Below are 8,738 nucleotides of genomic sequence, written 5' to 3'. Positions count from 1 at the left end.
AGGCATTTTTAAGACCAGACTGAAGACACACTTTTCCCCCCGATGCATTTCAGACTCCTTAAGATGGCCTACCATTCCACCCCTTAGTATCCTGTGGTACTAAAGATCAAATGTGTTCCATCATCCAATTGCATTTTACCATGATGTGCTAATTTTGTCCATGTATGTTATCTTATTGTACAACACTTTGATTGATTCTGGTTGTTTTTAAACATGCTCTATAAATACAAGTGATTTGATTTACAAAGTATTTTTCGCTTTAAATTATACATTTTATGCTACAATATCTCAACCTGAAGGTGTTGGTTTACTTTATAGAAACATTGAAGTTTATCTTGTGTTAGAATATTATTGATATTCTTATAAGTGTTTAAAGTAGGGAAGCTAAAATTAGCATTACTGCCACAAAAATGCAATTTCATGTTTTTGCTCAATATTCATTCAATAATAAACTAGTTTACACATTGGCCATTCTGCTGTATAATGCACATTATATATGTATATATATGAATATATATGTATAATGTTGGACCTTTTAGGTGTGTTTTTATGATAAGCTGACAACAACAGGATGTAACTACCTTTCAAATTCACAAAGATGAGTTTGGCCCCGTGGAGAAAAGGGACCTTTGCAGTTATTATAACTTGACCCCAAACTTTTAGATTTCCAAGAAATAACCAAATACAATGCGGTTTATCATGAATGTTTTTTTAAATTTTCAAACACAACAAACAACGTTTCACAATTTTAAATATAGAATAGATGGCATATTATAATAAAGCAATCTTAATAACACAAGAAAAGAGTAGAAATGATGGTTGACCTGATATTAATGTTCATTAAGCACAAATGTTATAGCTTATCTGGGAATCTCATAAAATATAATATTAGTCATTTCTAGGTCATTAGCTTTATGTTAGTGTACAGAAAGAATGATTGCTAGCATCTTCTAAAACTGAATTTCACGTTCCTCTGCCGTGCTTCTGTCTTTTGCGCTGAGCAGGGACATTTGGACTTCGAAGGTTTTGTCAAAAGCACTACAGTCCACTCGATATGCTCCTTTCTCCAAGGAAATGCACGACTCGAATCTGTGGCCCCAGAGGACCTCATCCTCTGTGTAGGACGTTCTCGCCTGGCATGTCATACCTGCAACACAAAGCATTAGACGGTCAGGGGAAGTGAAACATGTGGTGTATTCACATGTAAAGGTTTCCCTAAAAGTTTGGGGTTGAGCTTCAAATGTGAACAGAAACCATTTTTTTCATCCTGACTTTGACTGACTTTTAACAGAATTTTTCCCGGGAGTAAAATTGGCATGTAAAGTCAAGTGAGCTGATGTGTTCAAATAGGAAATATGAAATATTCCGGAAAATTCACTGCAAGCAGAGTAGATGACAATCTCATTCGACATAGAAAGTCCCCCGCTGTGAGGTGCATATGTGAAAATCCAAATCAGGAAGATGTCAGAGGACTTTTTTTTTAGGAGGGCATGAGTGAAAAATTATAAATTGAAAAGATTTCTAGCCTTCAATCCACATTTTGGCAACAATTTCAACCTATAAGAACATGTTTGTCTCAGTGCACATGTTTTTTTTTTGCAGACAACGTATCTTTCAGGAAAGAAAATTTTCATTAAAGCCATTTTCTGAGACTCTATTATTTACATGACTTTAGTAAAAGGAAATAACAGGACTTGAAAAATACTTCTACAAACCAGATGCCTCCACGATGCCCTCCAGGATGACAATGATCTCAAAAGTTGCCCTCTTCAAACGCTCAGACCCGACCTCCCAGAAGGGGCTGCTCTCGTTGATAACATGAGTAATGGTCTGGGGGTTCCACCAGGAGCAACCTATCTCCACCAGTGTCGTAACCCAGGTTAATTTCTGACTGCTCCAGGGGGATGAACTCGCCCTCCTTGGTCTGCCTGGACTTGATCAGCTTTGCCCGGATCTTGGCGTCCACCATGTGGCTCGCTCTCAGATCACCGATGCGGAAGAGCATGCACAGCTTCTCGTCGCGCTCGCATATGACGCAGTGCTTGCTGAAGATCAGGGTCTGGGCCCTCTGCTGCGGCCGGGAAATCTTTACAAACATGCAGCCCACCATCAGGGCGTCGATCATGGAGCCGAGGATGGACTGGATCATGAGGAGCACCGTGCCTTCGGTGCAGTTTGCCGTCACCATTCTAGAGCCGTACCCAATAGTCCTCTGGCTTTCAATTGACAGCAGCAGGGCGGAAAGAAAACTGTCCACATTTTCAAAGCACGCTTTCCATTGTGGGTCATGAACATGTGCAATGTCGTCACGCAGCCAGGCACCGAATAAGTAGATTACTCCAAAGACCACCCAGGTGAGAATGTAGCACATGGTGAAGACGAGAAGAAACCAGCGATACTTGAGGTCCACCAGTGTTGTGAAAATATCTGACAGAAAGCGACTCTTATCCGCAATAGGTCCCAGGTTGACCTGGCACTTTCCATCCTTGGTGACGTAACGTTGCCGCTGATTGCCTGCAGTGACATGCAACGAAGGGTCGTCGCCCAGCAGCTTGCAACGCTTCTTGTGACTCCTCGCACCATTCAGCTTCTCTATTGCAAAAGTAGGAATGTTGCTGCAGCTGCCGGTGGAGCTTCTCGATTGCCACCTGGAGCTGAAGCGCTTGAGGCCCGTGGTGCGATGCGAACGCTGACGCTTTGGTGTTTCCTCCACTGGCTCGAGAGGAGTTGCCAGGATAGAGTGCTGTTGGTGGAGTTCTTGTTTGGACAGGGTCAGAGTCTGAGAGGACTGGCTGCTGGCGCTCTGGGATGGTGGGAGCGACGAGCCATTAGCATTGTTTAAGTTGTGGCTGAGAGAGGCTCTTTTTGTCGACATAATGGAAGTAATGGTGGATTTGGCTGCAGCCTGAAAGAAAGGAAAACAATGCATAACATTTAAAGACACACAGTTAGTATGGAGCTGAAGCTGTCTTTCCAAATTAGCACGTACAAAATTCTGCAAACATCCAAGCACTGTCTCAATAGGAAAACACATTCTTGAGTTTGAAGGTAGGAGGAAGACATGACACTATAAAATGTTTTCAAAGCCGTACCTTGTAAGTGTAAGGAGTGAAGCGGAGTGCTTCTGTCTGTGGTCTGGGCAGGTTAGCCACTAGACGTCTAGCGGTGACAGCCTGTGTTTGGGGGATGGAGTTCCTGCGAGGCTGGATCCTGATGGGGCTCCTGATGTGATTGTTGCACTGAACGTTTTGGAGCGTCTCTCTGGTGCACATCACAGTGGAGATCATTGCCGTCGTCCTCAAGATTTCGTTTACCCTTCAAGGTTTGCTTCTGTCAAGGCAACAAGTTAAGCTGAATTATATCAACTCTGTCCGTTTTCAGCGACATAGATGCACGATAAGGGCATGACTGTTGAGGTACAGTATGCACACCACTTTTATAACATGCTCCCAATAGACAAGAACATGTTGTCCACATCTGGACAATACTCACTCTAAGCCTTCTTCTGGCAAATATAGTCTGTAATCTTCTCCAATCCACAATGTTCTTTACTGTTTCTCAGATTAATTTTGAGGATTAGTGGTAATCCCTACATGTATAAGAAATCCCAGCAGTGACTGAGACACTGAGCAGCCCACTTCAGACCTCATGTTATGCTGAATAGGAAGATTGCAAGATTTGTTTTTGGCACGTCATCATAGACCATCACAGCAAAGGCTCAGGCGTGGACTTATTCGGAAGGAATCTCTGGATTTGATTTTTTCACGTGCAGAAAAAGTACAAGGTTATGTCGTCATCATCAAAGTGAAAATTAAATAATGTAATCTACGCCTACTGAATGTGAAGTATTGGAATTATCCAAACCTGTGGTGTCACCTCTATGTATTTTAAAATAATTGATTTCTTCACAAAATATGAACACATTTCTGAATCCACAACACACAGGGTAATAACAAAATGTAAACACTGTTCCTCTGTTTCCTGTAACCAATTTACTGTTAGAAAGCAGGTACAATGCATTATTTAACTGATGTATTTGTCTATTTTATCATCACATACGACAGGCTTTCCTTGGTTCCTGCCTCTCCAGTGTTATACATGTATCACTGCTTTCAACATTGCATAAATCTTGAGTTTGGGCAGCTTGACAAAACAAAGTCTTAACGCAGATATAACTTGGACTCGGGTCAAGTTTAACACCTAATGTCTGGAATAAACTCTGAATTTTACTATTATTGCACCATTGTAGTATCATAACATAAATATTAGTTTGAAGAAACATTAACTTTTGAAAAGAATGATTTAAGTGATTTTTATTCTGTATCCTTAAAGATAATTCTGATCATTTATTTATTTTCCAAGTACAGAAAACAAGTCAAGTAACCATAATTCAGTCTGAAATGTCTCACCGAGTAGAAAGAAAATTGAAAAGAAGATAAAATAACTACGTACCTCTACATGTGTACAGCTGCTGCCGAAATGTAACTCCCATGTTGAAGCCATCAGATCACATGAAGGAGGAGAAATGGAGTGAATAAGAAGCTGCTGTTTGACTGTCCCGCTGTTTGTCTCCTCCCTCTCAATCAATCAGCTAATACTGACCATGCTCAGTCCAAAGCCCCCAATGTTACTGTAGCAGCTTTGCGGATTATGTGACAAAGACAAAAAAATGTATAATACCAAAACAAACTTTATCCAAATAACACTTTCTACGGAAGTCATAAGCATCCATACATTTATTTTATTCTTTTTTACTCTGGTAGTAAATGATTCCTGATTGTTTTCTCGAGATCTCAAACTATTTATATCTTTATAATATCCTGACCACGCTCTGAACACAGAATATGAACTGTTACCATCAAACCGGAGACGCAGGCTCCCACGTTTGAATAAGGTCAGACTGAAACACTCTTTTGTTCACCAGTCAATTCTAAAATTGAACGGGGAGCTGAATCCCAGATCAAAGCAAGTTTAAGGCCTCTGAATGTTGGTTTGGTGTTTGGATGTTGCGTCAAATGTTTCTATCTTTGTATCTTGTCTTAATTTTTATGTGGAAATGGAGCCGCTGTGGTGCAAGACAAATCTCAGACCATGTCTGACAAAGAAGTTCAATCAATCAATCAATTATCTTGATTCAACACTTTTATTTGTCACATGCTCATACAGATGTGCAGTGAAATGTAAAGTAATGAATTCTGCAAAGCCATTCAATAACATCACTCAAAAATTACTCTTACAACATATTTGAGTGAAATGTAGAAATATAAGATAAAAAAAAAAGAAATATATCTAAATATACAAAATGTAGAAGATGTAAAGGATATTAAAGTGTGTGAAGTGTCCAAGTGCAATGTGCAGAGTGTGAATTATTTCATTATTACTGGAAAACGTAGTAAAATAAAATGTATGGATGCATGTCCGCTTATTGGCTTCCGTTCTTTTATTATAAAAGTTAAGTCTTCTTGTTTGATCTAACAAGGTCTCAGGAAACATGTTTGAATACAGTACGCAGATGCTTCAGGTTTCATTCTTGGTTTTAACTTATCAAGTTCCAAAATGGAGACGCTTCATCCTCTAGAGCCGTGGTTGTCAAATCGTCTAGCCTCAGGACCCACCACCGACTCCTCCCTGAAAGAAAACTGACTACGTTTTCAAAGCATTATTTTCCATTGTGGGTCATGAACATGTCACGCAACCAGGCACCAAATCAGTAGATTACTCCAAAGACCACCCAGGTGAGAATGTAGCACATGGTGAAGACGAGAAGAAACCAGCGATACTTGAGGTCAACTAATGTTGTGAAAATATCTGACAGAAAGCGAGCCAATTTTTTTTTTTTGCAGTTTGCAGCTTGTGTCAACCATTCTGTACCTCAGACGGTGTGAAATGATAAACGCTTATCTAGTATTCTGACTACTCAAAGCGCTTTTACACCGCAGGTCACACCTACATATTCACACCCTGATGACAGAGGCTGAAGGAAGCAAGAAACTTAACAAAACTAACACGTTTAAAAAAGCACTAGACAGACTGTTTGAGACCAGGTTTTGTTCCAGGCACACTGAAGACCCAATGAAAACAGCTCCAAGACCCACTTTTGGGTCCCGACCCACCAGTTGAGAACCATTGCTCTAGAGTCTAGAACGTGATATCAAACATTTATGTTGATCTTCAAATAACGTTGACTCTTCATTTTGGCCAGATGGCTGAGCAAAGGGATGCCTCAAACAATCAACAGTCATCCAAGGGTTTGTCAATCTCTGCAGTATATTTTATGGAAGAGAAGCTGTTAAAAACATTTCAAAATATTCTTCCCAGTAAATTCCTACTTTTCCTCCAGTGATCAAACAGCTTGGAACAATTAATTAGATTGTTTTTTTGAAGGTTGTTCTTTTTTTTTTTTATCTACAATTCTACAATTCACTTAAAAAAAAAAATGGAACAATGTCAGTAAGAGCAAACGATCAGCTTTGAGTCTGATTGGACACACAGGTGCTGACAGGAAGTGACCAGAGGCAAAGCACAACATTGAGGGCAGTTCTTGAGAGCTCTAATCAGTATAGAAACCATCTTATAAGTCGTCGTTATCAAACAAAAACCATCGTCATTACCATCATCATCATCAATAATATGGAGACCATCATTATTAAGTTAGTAGGTATTCATGAAAGAGCTGGGTCTTTAGCTTTTTCTTAAAGGTGCAGAGGGACTCTGCAGATCCAGTGGAGTTTGGAAGTTCATTCCACCACCGGGGGGCGACAGAGGAGAAGAGTCTAGTCAGCGTCTTAGGACTCTGTTGTGAAGGTTGGATCAGACGCCTTTCATTGGCAGAGCTTATCTCTGATTTATTGATTTATTTATATACATACGTATCTGTTATTTTTATTTTACCTTCCTTTTTAATTGTATTTATTTATTTATCATTGTGATGACGATAATGTTGAATTATGTGTTTCTCCGTGTTTGTGAGTAAATGACAGTATCCACGTCTGTGCATGGGAACTTTACATGCTCATTATTAGGATGCAGTTGTGTAATGCAGGGTACATGCAGGTACACTGAGTATGCCAACTTATTTTTCAGCCATAGGGTAAATACCCACTTCTAAATCTCCTCTGATTCACACCATATTGATTGACAATATTCAGTAGTATGCTGCAATTTTTCCTTTTCCCTCCCTTCTCTGTCTGTAAATGGCAAGTACGAACTAAATATGCAAGAGTAGGGCGTTTATCCTCTGCTGGACAGGACACTTAAAAAAACATTTCAGGGAAAAATGAAGAGTATATGTCCACTTCTTGAGGCACCACTACACCACTGTTAGGATGCCACAACTCACAGACTGCCTGTAAAAAAAAGTGTCTGTCCTACGTTACTGAGAAGTTGACTGTGATGTACAACCCAATTTGTGCAATTGATATGAAAAGTAAAAGAAATTAAAAAAAAAAGAAAAACACTTTTGGCAGTTTTGCAGTTGAATTAGATGTTTTTAAGGAACATCTGGAGCACAAATTTCGATTTGCAGCATGCTTTGGAGATTCTTTATGGAGGAGAAGCTCACAGTGTAGGAACAGTTTCTGAGCATTAGAACTGTTCTTGACACATTTCTCTTCAGGTTGTTAAAAGCTGACTCTCTGCTAATCGTGGGAGAAAAAGTCTCGCTTCCCGCTACAGGGAAGTTCCACTCACTAACCACAGGAAGTTGTCACTCTCAGTTTTTAAAAGGAACTCTTGGAGTCTGGAAGTGTCTCGTTGAAGATCATCACAACTAGAGGCAGAGAAAGAGAAGAAGGATTTAAATGTCTTTATTTGTGATACTGGTGCTTCTGCTTACAGGTAAGACACACACACCAATAAAAACACAACAAAGAGAAACAAAAGAAACCCTCATCTGTTGAAGACAAATACATTTGCTTTATGCTCCGTTAATCACGTGTTGAGTGGATTCTTAAAGAATATTTTATGATGGGAACACATTCTTATTTTTCCCTCTAATCTTCAGCATCAGTAACTGGAGAAGACATCCCGTCCTTCACCGTCAGAGAGGGAGCTGAAGTCACTTTGCCTTGTGGAAATGTGATAAAAAAGTCAGCAGAACTGTGACGGGACTTCTTGGCTTATCAGCCAGGGATTTGTGGGAGCTTTAGAGCTGGTTACACGTGGGAATATCAGTGAAAAAGCCGTCGATTTATCCAACAGGCTGAGAGTCGCAGCGAACTGTTCTCTGGTAATAACGGAGGTCAATATGTTGTATGTTGGTCGTTACGCCTGCAGGCAGTTCAAATCAGGAGAACAACACGGTCAGGATGCTCATGTGGATCTGTCTGTTTTGGAAAGTAAGTACTGATAACAGCTCAAAAAAACATAATAATTATGACTATGATAAGAAAGTTAATTTGACTCTTTCTCTCACAATGTTTCGCCCAGTTGAGGAATTATTGTCCAAAGATGAGTCCAACTTCTCCTGCTCTGTGGACACATATGACAACGGGTGTTGGCACACAGTACAGTGGTTGTATAAAGGAAGCATGGATGACATGGTGACATCACAGGCTACATGTTCAGCCACTGTGACATTTACGACTCCTCCTCTTGATCAGGCGTTAAACTTCGACGAGTTGCTGATCTGCAACGTGACAGACAGTAAGAGTGGACAAACACTGTTGAGTCATGTCGGCAGCCAATCCTCACGTGAGGAGACAGGTATACTTTATTAAATCACATTTATTTTATTTCTC

General features: G+C 40.1%; 1 long non-coding RNA gene and 1 pseudogene across 1 annotated transcript; one reads left to right on the top strand and one right to left on the bottom strand.

Moving 5' to 3' along the window:
* Window positions 1–716: 716 nt before the first annotated feature.
* On the bottom strand, window positions 717–4,567 carry LOC132988834 (G protein-activated inward rectifier potassium channel 3-like; annotated as a pseudogene).
* A 3,186-nt stretch (window positions 4,568–7,753) lies between these two features.
* On the top strand, window positions 7,754–8,728 carry LOC132988832 (uncharacterized). Its single transcript, XR_009675873.1, has 3 exons — window positions 7,754–7,836; window positions 8,003–8,336; window positions 8,428–8,728. It is a non-coding gene; the product is annotated as an uncharacterized LOC132988832 (long non-coding RNA).
* Window positions 8,729–8,738: the final 10 nt, after the last annotated feature.

Source organism: Labrus mixtus, chromosome 14, assembly GCF_963584025.1.
Source record: "Labrus mixtus chromosome 14, fLabMix1.1, whole genome shotgun sequence".
Lineage (NCBI taxonomy): Eukaryota > Metazoa > Chordata > Actinopteri > Labriformes > Labridae > Labrus > Labrus mixtus.
This window is presented reverse-complemented; position numbering and strand designations above follow the sequence as displayed.